The following is a 19,295-nucleotide window of genomic DNA, read 5'->3' as shown; positions in this document are numbered from 1 at the left end:
AATAAAATAAATAAGTAAGTAAATAAGTAAGTAAATAAATAAATAAATTAATTAATTAATTGGCAATTATTTATTAATTAATTTAGGTAGGAGACTAGTCGAACGCTGTGGAACAAAATCTATGACGAACGTTTTAAAAGGGCTTTGCGTGTAGTTCTTACACGATTGTGTACGCTGCTTTGTTCTTATAAACTAATTGCTTCATTTTGAAATTGTGAAGAGTATTGTCAATAAAAGTGTTCAATTTAACCATAATTTATCGACTCTTATTGCACAAACGTTAAAAAAATTATAACATATTTACAGCTTAAAAAGGTTCACTTCACTTCACACTGGCGTTCCAAAAGATGCTTGATCTCTTCTAATCGATAGTGATCGTTAATTTGCTCGTGTAAGTGTGGCTTCTTTAGTTACAACTTCTGTGAGTAAATGGCAAAGATAACAATCAGTGTTGCCAATAGTACATAAATATATCCGCATTATAGAATTCAAAATTTCATCCCCATTTGCTGATTGTAAAAAGCATTAGGTTTAGCGGGGAAACCGTTGATATTGTCAATTGTGAGAATAATTTATACTAATCTACATCATCGTTTTCCCAAACACATTTTCACCCGTCCCAATAATAGTATCATCTATTGAGAACTAACGGAATTACTTCAGTTTATCGATGTGTTATATCTTTGATTGTGATTTATCCCGATCAGAAAATTACACGATCAGAAAATTCTAGGTCATATATCTTTGAACGCCAGTGTAGGTTACACATAAATTTTCTTGCTTTAAGTACCTGTACCTTTTCTTTCAGGACCTTTATAGTACTATTTCAAAAATAATCGAACTGTTAAATGTGCTGTGTTTCTTGTTTGTAATATGAAATTATCTTCAGTTTGTGCCTTATAAAATTACTTTCCACTGACTAAAACTGTTTCTTAAGTTATTAAATTTTCCCCATAGTGCTCTATGGAGCTGTGGATGGAGATGTTATAGCGGCCAATGCCTGAAATTGTAGGCAGGAGAAATTAGTTCTCAAAAATACCACGTAGGGGTAAGATCCTTCTCGTAATTATGGTATATTTGGGACGAAGGTGGAGATACGTGTGGTGTAATGACTGGGCCGCAGTGGTAGCTGCTGAAACTGTCAATTTTAAATTATAAAAGTGAATCATTTTCTCTTATGATTCACATAGCATGCCGTTATTTGTGGTTGTATCAATCCTTGCGATATTTTCAACAAGAAGTGAACTAACTCATATAGCCTATCAATATTAATAACTGTCTTCAACGATGTGGTACGTGTAAGGAAGTAACCTGCAATTATTCTATGTAAAATTTGGGTTTCCCTCGAATTTATATTATTATTATTATTATTATTATTATTATTATTATTATTATTATTATTATTATTATTATTGTTATTATTATTATTATTATCATAATCATTATCATTGTATTTCCATTCTTACGTAATGTCGTTCACATGATCAATTACAGTACCTAGACCTATTAGTCATCTCTGTCAAACTGAATCTTGGACACAGTTAAGTTAGCATAATATGCAGTATGCCTAAATAATACTGAGGCGCAAGTACCAAAACCCAAAAAGTGACGGGGTTTCATAGTACCCCTATAATTGCGTGAAAAGTTTATGATCCCGGTTGGGTGTCACAATACTACTAAACTACTGTCACTGCCACTATACTACTAAGGGCTGTGTGATGTATCTTGTCTCACTGTGAAAAGAGAGAGAAAGGAGATATGTCTTGCTTCGTCTGTGTTGTTATGGTGATGGGGGAGTGGAGCGGTGCCGTCCATCCATCCAGTGGCGGAAGGGACTAGTTGATACATCCTGTAGCGCAAAATAAAATAACAAAATATCTCTCTTCGTACTGTGTAGTTCCGTCACTGAGCTTGTCTTTCAAGAAACTGAGTTCCGGCAGCCTGTACAATAACAAGGTTTTGAAAGGAATCCTGAAAATTTACAACCCTCCTATAATCTCCACCCTCATTTGAAGGGACTTGGTTTTATTGCTACTGAGACAAGATAAACCTTACCAGGTATATCACAATACTACTTTACTACTAACACAATACTACTACGACTGCTATACTACTACTATCACTATACATCTAAACTACTACTATCACTAGACTATTAAACTACTATCACTATGCCACTATCACAATACCACTATACTATTATCACTATGCTACGATACTACTATCACAATATTACTATACTACCTATCACAATGCTACTATACTATTATCACTATGCCACTATATTACTATCACAATATTATCACAAAGCTACTGTACTACTATCACAATACTACTATACTGTTATCACTATGCCACTATACTACTGTCACAATGCTACTATTCTATTATCACTATGCCACTATACTACTATCACAATATTACTATACTACCTATCACAATGCTACTATACTATTATCACTATGCCACTATGCTACTATCACAATATTACTATACTACCTATCACAATGCTACTATACTATTATCACTATGCCACTATACTACTATCACAATATTACTATACTACCTATCACAATGCTACTATACTATTATCACAATATTACTATACTATTATCACAATATTACTATACTGTTATCACAATATTACTATACTACTATACAATATTACTATACTACCTATCACAATGCTACTATACTATTATCACTATGCCACTATACTACTATTACAATATTACTATACTAGCTATCACAATGCCAGTATACTATTTTCACAATGCTACTATACTACTTTCACAATACTACTATACTATTATCACAATACTACTATACTATTATCACAATACTATTAAACTATTATCACTATGCCACTATACTACTATCACAATATTACTATACTACCTATCACAATGCTACTATACTATTATCACAATATTACTATACTATTATCACAATATTACTATACTGTTATCACAATATTACTATACTACTATACAATATTACTATACTACCTATCACAATGCTACTATACTATTATCACTATGCCACTATACTACTATCACAATATTACTATACTACCTATCACAATGCTACTATACTACTATCACAATGCTACTATACTACTACCACAGTACTACTATACTACTACTATCACTACTATACTACTACTACAATACTACTATACTAATACTACTAACACTACTATACCACTATCACTGTACTATTAAACTACTATCGCTATGTCACTATACTATTATCACAATACTACTATACTACTATCACAATACTACTAAACTACTACTATCGCTATACTACTAAACTATTACTATCACAATACTATTAAACTATTATCACTATGCCACTATACTACTATTTATTTATGTATTTATTTATTTATTTATTTATTTATTTATTTATTTATCTATTTATGTCCGTAACAGGGCAAAGCCCCAATTACAATAGACAGAATACTACTACACTACTATCACTTTACTACTAAACTACTACTATCACTTTACTACTAAACTATTATCACTGTGCCACTATACTACTATCATAATACTACTAAACTGCTACTATCGCTATACTATTAAACTACTACTACTATCATTATACTACTGAACTACTACTATCACTATACTATTATAATTAATTTACAACTATACTCTTACTAACACTACTACTAAACTATTATCACTATACTACTACTGACACTATTACTAAACTACTACTATCATTTTACTACTAAACTACTACTGACACTACTATATTATTACCATCACTATACTACTACGCTACTAAATTACTAGTAACAACCATACTATTAAACGACTACTATCACTATTGCACTACTACTGTTAATATCATCACTAGCCTACTATTAGTACTGACAATTTTGCGAAATCGAACGCATGACGTACAGAAACCACGCTTTATGCATTTGCAGTAAAACAGTGGCTCCCAGAGGAAGCAAGACGTAATGCTGGGACTCTTCCATCCTCACGACAATTACAGCGGTTTTATACCGAGGTAAAAAACAGTATGGGCACTGTTACAATATAAAACAATTTCGGTCTGGTCACGAAAATATATCCCGCCTACCACTTCATCACCATCAAGATTTAAAAAAGTACTCTGCCACGGACAATCAGTTAGAAAGCTTTTCGAAGCATTACAGGTCTTAAACATTTTTTGAAAAGCTTCTGCATTTTCCCATCCCGTCTATTGTTGGTCTTCATTAGCTTTAATACAAGCCAAGGCATAACAATTTTTATATAACTTTTAACCTAACATTACGGTAACCATGTTGCTATTCCAATCTGGGCTATGCTCAGCGGCCAACCCGTCATTATCTTTATAAGAAAGCAAAGTTGGGTTCTATCCACCATGCGTTATGAGAAGTACTCCCCCTCTCCTCGCTTTTGGGGCGTAACTCTGCAATTACAATTTTTATCCGGCACCAATCATAATTATTTTCGGACTGTTATCGAGAGGATATGTTTTTATTTTGGATTCCTGCTAAGAGTGTTGGAGAGATCGTCGAACTTCTTGGATACGAAGGTTAGGACGAAACTATAGCGTCCGTAGCACATGGTTGTTCGCAGTATAGTCATTAATTTCCAGGACCGGTGCTACTATACTGCTACGTTCTATTCAAAAAAGTATTTTACGTACATTGTCAACAATTGATAACCAATGTACGCGCGTGGTTGTGTGAATAACTTGATCTTACGTGAAGTTTGTTATAGTGCAGGTGACAGAGTTCGTCTGGAAAAATGTAAATATCAAAATTAAAAAAAAAAATAAAATCAGGAAAATATTCCATTTGGTATATTCTGAAGAGTTTAGCCATTTTCTTATGCTCCATTTCATGAAAGACAACTTCTAGGACGTAGATTCTACCCCAGATCACATATAGATTGCTCATTCCTATGTTAAGGAGAGAGGATGGTATTTTTTGGTGAAAAAAAAAAAAAAAAAAAAAAAAATTGAAAAAAAAAAATTAAAATACTCTGTGATATGTGTGGAATACATAACATTTTGAGTGTATTTGTGCCCTTATCGGACGTTGAGTCGCCATTTTTAAACTTCCTGCGTTATGGATTTTTAAATCACTCGCCCACTTTTATTGTTGTTTCCGATAAATTAAATTTTCAAAAAAATTTTTTTTTCTTTAAAATACTCTTTGATATATGTGAAATACATTGCATAATATTTTGTGGGTATTTGTGCCCTTATCGGATGTTGAAACGTCATTTTTAAACTTCGTCCGCTATGGATTTTTAAGTCACACGCCACCTTTTATCGGTTTCTGGTAACTTCATTTTTTTTGCTACATTGCCAGACAAAAATGGATATAATTTCTGAACTATTAAAGATACTGTACATGCATGAAATTTAGAACACACATTCTTTAGACTATTAGGAAACTTTTCTCTGTAACAGAATTTTGTTAATTGATTTCATTTAAAAAATACGCCCTTTTGATTGCAAGAAAGGAAATCAGAAAGTTGTTATTAAATTTTAATTGTTTATTTTACAAACGTAAATCAAAATTCTGTTACGGAAAGTTTGTAGAACATGCTTTTGCAAATACATTGCAGAAAACTGTTTGAATCCATCCTAAAAAACGGTTTAGTTATATCGGTTTTAGTACAATCTGCATTGGGTATATTTTTTTCAAATCTGGGAATCCAAATATTTTTTTTTTTCAAAATATTTATATTTGGTTGAGTTGCTACAGCTATGTGCTCTCCACATACAAAAAATTAATGTTTTACATCAAATAGGAAAAAAGTTTAAAAAATACCATCCTCTCCCCTTAAAATCGGTTGCACTTTGAAGAGAACAACCGCCAGGATCGCCACCCGTCCGCCGTAAACGAACACGAGATGGCAGTACAGTCGCTAATGCAATTCAAATGGGAGTTATGACGTGACTCCTTATGTAACAACTAGACGAAAGCATAGTAAACCTGACAAAAGTTGTTACCGTCAAACTCTATAACGCAGAGCAATCTGGCTATATATGATCTAGGATTCTACTTAGAAGGGGGAGTTTTCACTGTTATGGCTCAGTTTCTTAGATAGTTTCTCAAAAATATATCTCAGAATGAAACTTCTACATAATTGAAATTATTAATTATTAAGAGGACAAGACGCTGAGTTTTGGTCAATTTTTGTATTTTTTTTAATATGGTGCCAAAAAGTCTACGGTTTCTTTAGAAATGCTGTAGTGAAGATTTTATTGCGAAATCAACATTCTAATTATCCCACATATGTGGGTACAATTTTCAAAATGCATATTATAAACTTCAAAATGATTTTACCGTAAATAAGAGTTTTTACATTTTAGTTTACTAGAAATAAAATATCTCCTGAAAGGCTGGCCATATCTAGAGCAATGAAGCTTTGCACACATATTCGTAACAGGTCTGTGATGAAATGCTACATTCATGTACAGTAGTGGCAAAAAAAAAAATACGGACCGACACTTGTAGCTGATTTCAGAGCCTTGTTCACTCCAGAGCACGATAGACTGGTAACTAAGACTTTCGTGGTTCGAATCCTTCCTGGGAAGGTAACTTTTATTTGTTCCTTATTCAAATTTATTCCCAATACTTTTCGATTGGTGGTAAAATTCATGCTCTGGGAATAATAAGTTAATTAAGTAGTAAAATATCGCTGCAATCGATGCTTTTGCAACAATCCTTAAAAATGCTTATTTTTTAAGATTGTCCCTCTTAAATAACCTGCACTTCTATTGGACAAATTTTTAATATTTCTTATAAATTAGAGATATTGTTAACAGTTTAAAGTATTTATTACCTTTGAAATTCCCTCTACTTCAAGGATTTGAAATTTCGGTTTGTTTCGTTACCACTTTTGTGCGGATTTTGAACCAGCGGTAGTCACAAGTTACAGTACTCTATTATAATGTGATTAGCACACTCAGTCCTAAATAAAGGAAAAAAAAAATAATTCCTTGCGGGGTATCGAAGCTGTGCCAACTAGATTAATAGCCGGATATACTATTAAAAACAACCGCCTTAAGCCACATCGTGGGAGGTGGTAAGTCCACAATTTTGAAATATTAAACTTGTAAGTTATAAAATACTGTAATGGTTTGTGGAATCTTACATGAAGTAAAGTTCGAAATGCATACAACATCGCTGTAATAAGTGAGCAACTTGCACATCGAAAATAAATAGCATTAACACTATCTATTGTGAAGTTGTAGAACTACTCATTTATATAAAAATAAAAGCGTACTTGCACTTAAAGTCATAATACATTGTCATAATTTATGATCATTTAAATTACATGAGTACTTAAGACAGGACCTGATTTAATCGGGCAAAGAACATAGGAGACTTACGACCGGCTTATCTCTCCTCGTAAACGTCCTATCCTTTATTTCCTAATACACGTGATACGAACCATTTCCTTAGGAAAAACAGCCATAAATCACGTCGTCTGAAATTCTTGCAACTTAGAAAAGAAACTGTATTTGCTAAACGAGTACATACAGCAATATGTCAGCTTGAAAAGCGGCGATAAATAAAATAGGAGACTGGGGTCGTGACCTCGAGTCATATCACTCTGAAGTTACTAATCTCTCTGCGTTCAAGTGCTTTTACTGCGTTTATGATTGTTTCTGTGTTTTATCGAAGACATCAGCGTTTCAGTCGTAGTGAAATATGTTATAATTTTGTCGCACAAAAGGCAGTGGTGCAAATTTCCTTGAAATACTTCAGTCTCTATTGCTGTTCTAATTACAGCAGGTTTTCTTATTATTCTTCCTCAAATAATGATTAAACTTTAAGAATTCAACAATTTTCAGCGTCGACTTACCTAAACATACTAGAGAACAATAACAAGCTTATAGACGTACAAAAACACATGCAGAACACATCCTTAACATACAACTGAATTTAAGAATACACACAGCACTTACGATTATAAACACACCCATACCAAGACAACAGCAAGAAGAAAACCGAACATAAGACCTCACTAAAAATCTGAAGGTAACTGACATATGCATGTGTTAGTTGGGAGACCGGAGGGAAAAAGACCATTGGGGAGGCCGAGACGTAGATGGGAGGATAATATTAAAATGGATTTGAGGGAGGTGGGATATGATGATAGGGACTGGATTTTCTTGCACAGGATAGGGACCGATGGCGGGCTTATGTAAGGGCGGCAATGAACCTTCGGGTTCCTTAAAAGCCAATAAGTAAGCAAGTACTGACATATGCATAAATTAGTCATTAATCAAAGTGTTGTGTGTGTCTAATGCTTACCCAGCGAATAGGGATTATAAAGAAAGTACACTGAGCGAATTTTCCTGTGCTTTGTTTCTTGTGCACCGGTGTTTAGTTCCACTTTCAAGCGCTAGAGGTTAGTGTAATCGAGCATACGCCAGATTCCGGACTCTGGCATACGCTAAGATAATAATTGAGTTGAGACACAGGATCGCATACATTATTGCATAATCCAGTAAAGCATCTGATTGGAGGAGGCAAACACTTATCAAAGCTATATCGGAATAGAAAATTTGCTTTGCTTCAAATAAATTCAAGTTAACAGCTTTTCCTTATTTCCCAGTGACAAACTAGTTGTAATAATGATTTTTGATATTTCAGGTATAATAAATTATATTATAAAATAATATAATACATTATAAATTACATATGTATCAAATTCGTTTAATATTTGTATATAATATAATATAGGTATATGGTTTTACTTTTCATAAGAGTTTTGTTTTTCCAGTGCTATCAAATCATTACATATTTTAATTGTAGTTGGGGTCAACGTCTCAACTCTCATTATAAAGGAACTCTAGAGTCTACAGTTAATGACGGATTTATTATTTTATGGATCAATTTATTTTATTTCAGTACATAATGTACCCAGATGTATTAATTATATGTGTTTTTATTTCCGCTGTGTCGACTGCTAGCTGATGTGATGTCAGCGCCAACTCTAGGGAGAAAGCAGAATCTCACGCTCTAGCTGGCTTGAAGGTCATTGAAATCAGTCCGGCTACATCAAAGGTACCGACGCGACGTGTCCATACTTAGTTATCTATACGCTGGCCTACCCACTTCACTTTGCGTGATTCGGGTTCTGCGGATAGATGGCAGGATTGTGACCCATTTTCAAGTTGCACACCACTTCGGCGGACCACGTTATGCATGATGTGTACCTGTAAAGAGTTTCGTCTTGTACTAGAGTGAGCGTACGTGTAAGTGTTCGTGTAAGTGTAGTGTAGGGACTGGATGAGGATGATGATGAAGAATGTGAGGAAGGGAGAAGGGGAAACCCGGTGCCGGCACGTAGCCTATTCCTGTCGAATAGCACCAAGTGGGCCGCCAGGCTTAACGTCCCCATCCGACGGACGAATCATTATCATCAGTAACATATGCCTTCTCTTCATATGCACTGCGGAGAGATTTGGGATTTAACCCAGCATATTGGTGCACAATTTAGTGTTTAGAAGTTGTCCACCGCCATCTCTCCTAGTCCCGAGATAGAAATTTTACATGAACATTTCTGACCCCGCCGGGAATCGAACCCGGGCCGGCAGTCCAAAGTAAAATACCACATTATTTTCAATTTAACAGAATAAAGTAGTTTATTCAACAAAATAACGGATCATTAGTGATAAAGAAATGTTAAAAGTATGTGACCAAGATGTATATTTAATATGATTTCACTGCTCGTATTCCAATAAACAATATGAAATTTGTGGTGAACAAATAAGTTGTGATACAGGTTTTCTTGAAGTAATTTAACAATAATCTTTGACGCGGCAGCCCACGAAGGGTCAAGCCCGCCTAGCCGACTGCTGGCCTGACGTCCACATGCCTCAGCAGAGGTGAACGACGATCCATCCAGAATGGGGATAACATATGATCAGTATGATGATCTTCCCAGTCCTTTGGTTAGGAAGTCGGATTTTGCTACATATCGTAGCTCCCCAAGTTCATCACGATGTTGGGTTTGCACCGATTCCATACAGTGGCCAAAATGTCATGAGAAGATTCCTTCCTCATGAGGTCTCGAACCAGCGCACATTTTGTAACGCGATTCCAGACATATCTTAGACTACGAGGACTTGCAATATAGGCCTATTTTAGTCTCTCTTAATCCAGTTCCAGCATTCATTCATTCATTCATTCATTCATTCATTCATTCATTCATTCATTCATTCATTCATTCATTCATTCATTCATTCATTCATTCATTCATTCATTCATTTTCTTCTTCTTTCTCTGATAAGGATTAAACTATCGAATGATTCTAACTCGAAGAATGACAATTTTGAGCATTGATGTTTATAAACAGAGTGGAGTATAGTTAATTTCGTAGAGACGATTATATTTGTCAGATAACAATATATTATTATCCTACTCGGTATTATAACATTCATGTACAGTGATATAAGAGAGCCAGTGTATATTTAATGAACTTATTTGTAAAAGAGTTACAGGACTAGATATTGATGAATGGGATTATAAAAATTAACACTCCAGCTGTAAAAATTTCAAGCAGCATCATTATAATTATAATCATCATCGACTTCAAGGATTAAGTCTTCGATCTGTTCTCTATTCCCTCAACCTTTTCCCAGGGCGTCCTTGTTTTCGTTGTCCTCTAGCATTATACTGCAATGCTGTTATAAACATTCTGGTTTCTGGAATACGTTGTAAGTGCTTATACCAATTATGTATTCCTGTATTATGTCATTTATGTCTGGTATATTCTGGACATTGAATTCTTTACTAATTTCATTGCTTGGTTTACGGTCTAACAACGTACATCCTGTTTCATAACGGAGGAATCTCATTTCAGTTGATTCTGTAGTCTGATTAAACCTTTTAATTGTTCTTTTGTTAATGCCTGCTTTTTACTACGATATCGTAAGAGTGGTAGAGCTATAGTTTATAGAGAATAGAATTTGCAATACATTTTCTTGTGGAGAGCTGCAGCCAAATCTCCTTCGAGGACCAACATTGTCAAGAAGTTCCTGAAATTTATACAATCAGCAGAACCTCAACGGAGCTAACAATTTTTCATATTCTCTGAAAAAGACCAAACACTGACGTATACCTACTTGGTGCATTAAAACCTAATAATAATAATAATAATAATAATAATAATAATAATAATAATAATAATAATAATAATAATAATAATAATAATAAGTAACATTATTATTTTAATCCAGTGGGTGCGAGAAATTGAATTCAGCTTAAATAAATGCAGCATGCAATATTAATAACGTCTAACGAATGGAGTAGCAAGTATGAAATGTCCACAATTCGAAGATGCAGAACAAGCTGAAAGAGATATCAGAGCATACCAATTAAGTGAAATTCGAGCGCATTTAACCACAAACCGAATGATGAAACTGCGACACTGACTGCCCGTCACGGAACAGTTCCTGATCTTGTTTTCCCTGGCAGCAACATGACAGCTGAATGGCATGAGTTTATCTTAATCCTAAGGGTCAGAAAATCGTATCTCGATGACAGCTATCCTCGCACAGAATTATTGTAGGATCACATAATGAGATCTTGACGGCAAATTGATGTACCTGTCTTCAACATCTACAATATTGAAATAAATTAGAAAAGAATAAATAAATGATTTACGCATTTCCGTAGTCGAGTAAGACTGTCGTTGATGTTTTCTTGACATATTTGAAACTATTTACAAGAATTTTGAACATATCGGTTTATTATTATTGTTATTATTATTATCATTATTATTATTATTATTATTATTATTATTATTATTATTAAACTTGTATTTTTACATAACTACTCAATTACAGTCTTATTAAGAGACGGTGTATCGTTTGTGTAAGGCAGTGATGTCAAAGCAAGCACATTTTTCTGACCTTGACGTCGTGCGCGGGCATTAAGCGCTAGGTATGCTAGGAGGAATAAGCGGCCTGTTGGATTAAGAAAACAGTGGTGCACAAACTTCAAACGGAACGTGAAATTTTATGTCGTTATTTTTATATGGCTTCTTTCTGTTTGTTATTTTCTATATTGTCTGTAAAACAAAAGTACTAACACCTATTTCTTAGCCTAATATTGTAGTTGTGTTTTAAACGTTAATAACATAATAAAGAGTAAAGAAGAAACATTCACACAAATTCCATAATAACTACAACTATTAATAAAATAAACTAGCAGCATTTCTCACAAAATAAATGCATAGAAACATGAAGCTACCTCATAAATAATTGCAGTAAAAATTTCAACCAGATTGATTAATATTTGGCATAAGAAAGTTGGTGTTGAATCAACAAAAATGAACACAGAAAAATAGATTTGAAAATAAAATGAATATTTATGTAAATTAATATTAACTTCAGGGAGCCAACAAAATGTTACTAGATTTGTAATCAGAAATTTTGAAAAAGAATTCTTCGATGAAAAACAATTTTGACAGCTCTTTAAATTCCACTCCCCTTTCAGCCTTAATTTTAAAAAAATGTAAACATACGAGTATTTGTAATCAGAATTGAGCTGAAACCATTTGGGGTATGAAAATATAAATTCTGAATAAGTGAAATAGCTAAAAAATTTGGAAAAATTTTCATGATTTTCAGTGGAGTCTTTCCTTAACATAAGGCAAGCCTCTACACGATGTTAAAGGTATCTTAGTAAAATTGAATTATTTCTCTTCATTGTAGTATGTCAAAGTGTGATCGTTGCACCTATAACCTACTTGTCTCCATTCAGTTTTTTGTCTCTCGTGTAAAATTTAGTTTTTTCAGTTAGCAAGTTTTGCAAAAACATTACTCTTTTTTGTAATGGAAATATACTGTTACTATCTGTGGAATTTCCCCAGAATATTAGCGTATTTCAAAACTCATTACCGAGTGAAGTATGCAAAGTATATTGTTTTTAAAGTATTGATATTTACTATCTTTTGCATAGATCTAATAGCAAAACAAGCTGAATTTAGTTTGGGGGTAATTTCTTTAATATGATTTTTCCAATTTAATACATGATCGATTTTTAAGCCAAGAAATTAAATTATTATTGTTGTTGTTGCTAATAGGGATTGTTTGTGAAACCGGCCTGTTGTCTTTGAAAACTAACACAGCTACGTACGATTTCAAGTGATAGAAGACATTGGCGAAGCACGTAAAACTTCACAGTAATATTTTTGACTATGAGATTCTTTCATAAGTTTGAGTTCGCTCACAAACCAGCAGCAATAAAATACTGGAACGAAATCAAGTTATATAATTTAGCTATTGCGCCCGCGCTGGTACGCGTTGCCCTCGACCAGACAGTAGTCTGCAGGCCGCGGTTTGAATACCGCAACCAAACAATGTCTACGAGGTGGCAAAACACGAATTCTGTGTTCTTAGTAGTGGGAGGCATAATTCCACGTCTGCGCCTCAAGACGTCAAAGAGGAAGTCGTAAAAAAGATAGAACAGAACCACAGAATCCAAGTTATCGATTTGTTTAATGTAAATCATATTGACTTCTCGGAATCTTAAAAAAAATAAAGCCTAAACCGCGAATGTTCAGTCAGTCATGAAGAGGAAAACCTATCTGGAGACTCCAAAAGCTATATAAAAGATATATTTTTTATACGAGCTTTAGTTAAGATAGAGAAAAGCATTTCTCATCTCCTTGTCTACCGGAACCAACAATGATGGTGGTAGCTTTGCCATAAAACCACTTCATGATGTTAAAACCACAAATCTTACAAATGTACACTTTTTTTTCTTTTCTTTTCTTTTTTTTTTTAGCAGTCATCATGCTTATCTAGAGGCACAACGGTGAAATTATTATTGTGTTTGAATGTATCTCGTACCAGAGAGAAACAGAGACAGAAAGAGAGAGGTTTGCTTCATCTCTCTGTTGGATGCTGTCTGCCGGTGACGATGGATTTTGGACGTGTAACCACATAGAAGGCTATTTCACGCGGACGATATACTCCGGAGTGCAAAAGCGGCGTAAAAGTCGAGTAGATGTAAAGACTTTCATGGAGAACATGAATCTGTTTTGTAAGATGGCAAAGATACGCCGTTTCTCAAGATCTGTAGAGGTGGCCTAGGTTAGCGAGGGTATGCTGCACCAGTCCTGTGGTTCTTACGCTTTAACTCTGCAGAAACAAGTAACAAACTATTCTGTTTCTCATAACTGATTTTTAGCACTGCAGCTTTCTGTGCTTTGTGATGCACTAACGGCTCAACAGGTTTATGTGCAGTTGAATTTGAATCGAATTGAATTTATTGAAATTACATACTACATATATCTCTACATATTTAAAATCTATATTTTGCGCCGAAAATAGCAAATTATTATGTCTCGTGATCAGAATATTGTACGAAATGGAACTATAAAAGTTGGAGATTTATACTTCGGAGAGATGGTAAAATTCAAATATCTTGGAACAACAGTAACAAATATAAATGACACTCGGGAGGAAATTAAACGCAGAATAAATATGGGAAATGCCTGTTATTATTCGGTTGAGAAGCTTTTGTCATCTAGTCTGCTGTCAAAAAATCTGAAAGTTAGAATTTATGAAACAGTTATATTACCGGTTGTTCTGTATGGCTGTGAAACTTGGACTCCCACTTTGAAAGAGGAACAGAGATTGAGGGTTTTTGAGAATAAGGTTCTTAGGAAAATATTTGGGGCTAAAAGGGATGAAGTTACAGGAGAATGGAGAAAGTTACACAACGCAGAGCTGCACGCATTGTATCCTTCGACTGACATAATTAGGAACATTAAATCCAGACGTTCGAGATGGGCAGGTCATGTAGCACGTATGGGCGAATCTAGAAATGCATATAGAGTGTTAGTTGAAAGGCCAGAGGGGAAAGGACCTTTGGGGAGGCCGAGACGTAGATGGGAAGATAATGTTAAAATGGATTTGAGGGAGGTGGGATATGATGATAGAGACTGGATTAATCTTGCTCAGGATAGGGACCAATGGCGGGCTTATGTGAGGGCGGCAATGAACCTCCGGGTTCCTTAAAAGCCAGTAAGTAAGTAAGTAAGTAAGTAAGTAAGAAATAGCAAATGCTCGTGCTTGGAATAGTTAAATAGGAATGCGTGTTATTATTCGGTTGAGAAGCTTTTGTCATCTAGTCTGCTGTCAAAAAATCTGAAAGTTAGAATTTATAAAACAGTTATTACCGGTTGTTCTGTATGGCTGTGAAACTTGGACTCCCACTTTGAAAGAGGAACAGAGATTGAGGGTTTTTGAGAATAAGGTTCTTAGGAAAATATTTGGGGCTAAAAGGGATGAAGTTACAGGAGAATGGAGAAAGTTACACAACGCAGAGCTGCACGCATTGTATCCTTCGACTGACATAATTAGGAACATTAAATCCAGACGTTCGAGATGGGCAGGTCATGTAGCACGTATGGGCGAATCTAGAAATGCATATAGAGTGTTAGTTGAAAGGCCAGAGGGGAAAGGACCTTTGGGGAGGCCGAGACGTAGATGGGAAGATAATGTTAAAATGGATTTGAGGGAGGTGGGATATGATGATAGAGACTGGATTAATCTTGCTCAGGATAGGGACCAATGGCGGGCTTATGTGAGGGCGGCAATGAACCTCCGGGTTCCTTAAAAGCCAGTAAGTAAGTAAGTAAGTAAGTAAGAAATAGCAAATGCTCGTGCTTGGAATAGTTAAATAGGAATGCGTGTTATTATTCGGTTGAGAAGCTTTTGTCATCTAGTCTGCTGTCAAAAAATCTGAAAGTTAGAATTTATAAAACAGTTATTACCGGTTGTTCTGTATGGCTGTGAAACTTGGACTCCCACTTTGAGAGAGGAACAGAGATTGAGGGTTTTTGAGAATAAGGTTCTTAGGAAAATATTTGGGGCTAAAAGGGATGAAGTTACAGGAGAATAGAGAAAGTTACACAACGCAGAGCTGCACGCATTGTATCCTTCGACTGACATAATTAGGAACATAAAATCCAGACGTTCGAGATTGGCAGGTCATGTAGCACGTATGGGCGAATCCAGAAATGTATATAGAGTGTTAGTTGGGAGGCCAGAGGGGAAAGGACCTTTGGGGATGCCGAGACGTAGATGGGAAGATAATGTTAAAATGGATTTGAGGGAGGTGGGATATGATGATAGAGACTGGATTAATCTTGCTCAGGATAGGGACCAATGGCGGGCTTATGTGAGGGTGGCAATTAACCTCCGGGTTTCTTAAAAGCCAGTAAGTAAGTAAGTAAGTAAGTAAGTAAGTAAGTAATAGCAAATGCTCGTGCTTGGAATAGTTAAATAGGAATTAAAATAAAAAAACAATAGGTGAAAAATGAAAATACAAAATATCTATATGAAAAAAGTTATACAATAGCCGGTTTTAATTTAAAGAAATATAATACGAGGGTAATTTCATAAATAATGCACAGGTTGGCAGAGCTGTGAAGTGGATGATGCAACACCAATGAAAATTCTTGACTAGTAATCATCCATAGAGTTCGATGAAGTTTGTATAGTTGGCACAACTGGTAACAAGAGAACACTGATCATAAGACACTACTGCCATGTAGCGGAATATTTGAAATGATGAGATGATACAATAATACATTTTCAAGACAGTTTAGTATTTTAGTAATTCAATTAATATGTTATTGTATTAGAGTAGGTCTATTTTATTTCTTCTAATATTTATATACTTTCTTCTAATCGTGTAACAGTCAATTAAACCCCACTCGAGTTTTGATTGTCTCTAGATAAATCAAGTGACAATTAATACGGTGTGATATGTTAGCTTTTATCTGTAATTCCATGTACATGTCTACTGTTAATATTTCCCAGCGTTATGAACAAGTGATTAAAAATTCCACGTCTGATGTAACGACAATAAAGTAAAAACTAAATTACGTTTAGCGAATGATTAAATCAAAACTGCACATTATATAGCCCAGAAGATATTGTATGAGGTGGCGGTGTGGAGTCTTTTGCCGTTTTACCATAAACACAGCACTTACGCTTTTACTCTTGATTTTAGGACATGAAAACGTCACTCAAAAACATTCGAAAATGATGGACTCACTTACACTAATTAGCAACATTGTAATTACCTTGAAGCATCTCTCCAGGACAGATTTTTCCAACGTTCTCTTAATGACATGTTTTATTGGCAGTAAATTAAAGTAGGAAAACTTTTAATGAATGTGGACTTAAGGAAAGCCTTCTCTTCCCCCATCTTGTTGATTAATGTTGGAAGAAGTAATTATATTTGAATGGAAAGCAAATGTGGTTGCAAGAAAAGTTGCACATATGTTCCTCCAAGTCATGAAGTCGTAAACATGCCAGGAGTGACGTTCATGTAAACAACGTCATTCTTTTACTATGTGTTTTGCTCAGCGATATATCCTTGTATACGTCCAAGGATTTGAGATGGCAGATCATTGATGTTCGATAGTTGAACATGCCTGACTGAGAAAGCAGCTATAGATTTATAACTTTGTTGTTGTAGTAATATGTTTGCAAACACCTCTTGTATTTCCTCTACTGTGTATTTGCTAGTGTGTGTGACTTGAGTTTAATAACAATTTGTCAAATACAATAGAATTGTTGCGTACCTAGCTAGAGAATGTGGCAAGATACTACAGTTTTATGGATGGGACAAATTTTGGAAATATTGTTTATTTTATAATTAGAATGAGAGGAATTTTTGTATTCCTTCTCAGTGCAAAAGTCCTCAAATACGAACACGAAATGAGGGGTTCGGAAGTAAAACATGGTAAGTGACGTTTTACTGTTTTGAAGTTATTACGTAAGTAAACATTTATACATGGAACAGTTTGTATAGTTACCAGGAAAGTAAAAACTGTATACTTCTGCCATCTGTTGAGATGTTGGAAAACTAAGTATGCATTAGACGCAAAATTTAAGATGCCATATTATACGCTAAATATCTCATTTTTGTCCAAAATGTCAGTTAACATGTTTTACGCCCGAGCCCCTCAAATATTCATACTAAAGAGACTGTCGGAACACTTTTGATAACCTACCTCGTTCTTTGATTCATTGTAATGTAGATTGTTTCCAGTTTATGTTTTAATCGATACACAAACTGACGTTTGAAGTAAATGTATTGTTCCTTATTATTTTACGAAATTATATTTGTAAATTAATTTCTTTGCTAATCGAGGTACCTAGTGCTCTGCTATGCTTCTCGATTTATGTTTGCTCTGTTTCGTTACTAGTCCGTGAATTATTGTTAATTGTAGTTAGTTGTAATTTTCCATTTACGAGTAATTAAACATTTATTTGTATTTTATGTTAAATTTAATTAGCTTGTAATTTGCTATTTAATTAGAAAATTCTTTTGCACTGCTGTCAGTTTAGTTAACATTCTACTATTTACTTCAAAAATTTATTTATACTGTTTTCGTGATTTGCTATTTTAAACATTCAACTAAACTTCTGTTGTTAATTTTACTCAGTTTGAAATTTGCTATTAATTTGTGTCTCTTCTATTTTGTTTGTAATTAAGATTAATCAGTTAGTATATTGTAGTATAATCTTGTTGTTGTATTTATATTCCATGTCCAAACACTGTATTTGTGTAATGGAAAATAAACCACCACCACCACCACCGTTCTCAATTTTGCTTTGAGTAGACTGAAGATTTATCATAAGGGAATGGATTTCTATTCCGTACCTATTTTTGTTTGCTATGTTCTATACGTACGTTGTTCAGATATAGGCTATCTACGTTTTATTGACACAGGATCATCCTATTAAAATTCTATAGGACTCAAAACGCCGAAATGAACCATACACTCTTGTAAATGCCTAAAAACTATGTTTGTACCTGAAAAGCGCCTTTTTAGTATTTTGCGTATACCCGTACAAAAATGCAAAAAGTACCCCCAAAAAACTACAAAAATGCTATTTAAAATGTTAAAAAAAATCTCTTACAGACAAAAACAGGTCTGATAATTTCGTTCCATATTGATTTCAGTGGGGGAGGGAAAAAGATTTTATCTATTTTCTGGATCGAAGTTCCATTGTAATATGAAAGGGGTGGTAAGTTGTTCAGGTTAGGCGTGAGCTTAGAAATTAGTTTTCGCGTCAATACACCCCCGTTATGCGAAATAAAACTGACCAATCATTATCTTTCATTGATAGAATTTGTGTCTTCAGTTCAGTAGCACACGTTGTCAACACCAGTTCTTTGTATATAAATTTCTCCTAAAGTAGAATATTTATTAAAATTACTATTAGGCTATTTATTACTTATTAATTTTATATGAACTCCTAAA

This window comes from Periplaneta americana, chromosome 2, assembly GCF_040183065.1.
Source record: "Periplaneta americana isolate PAMFEO1 chromosome 2, P.americana_PAMFEO1_priV1, whole genome shotgun sequence".
In the NCBI taxonomy this organism is placed as follows: domain Eukaryota; kingdom Metazoa; phylum Arthropoda; class Insecta; order Blattodea; family Blattidae; genus Periplaneta; species Periplaneta americana.
This window is presented reverse-complemented; position numbering follows the sequence as displayed.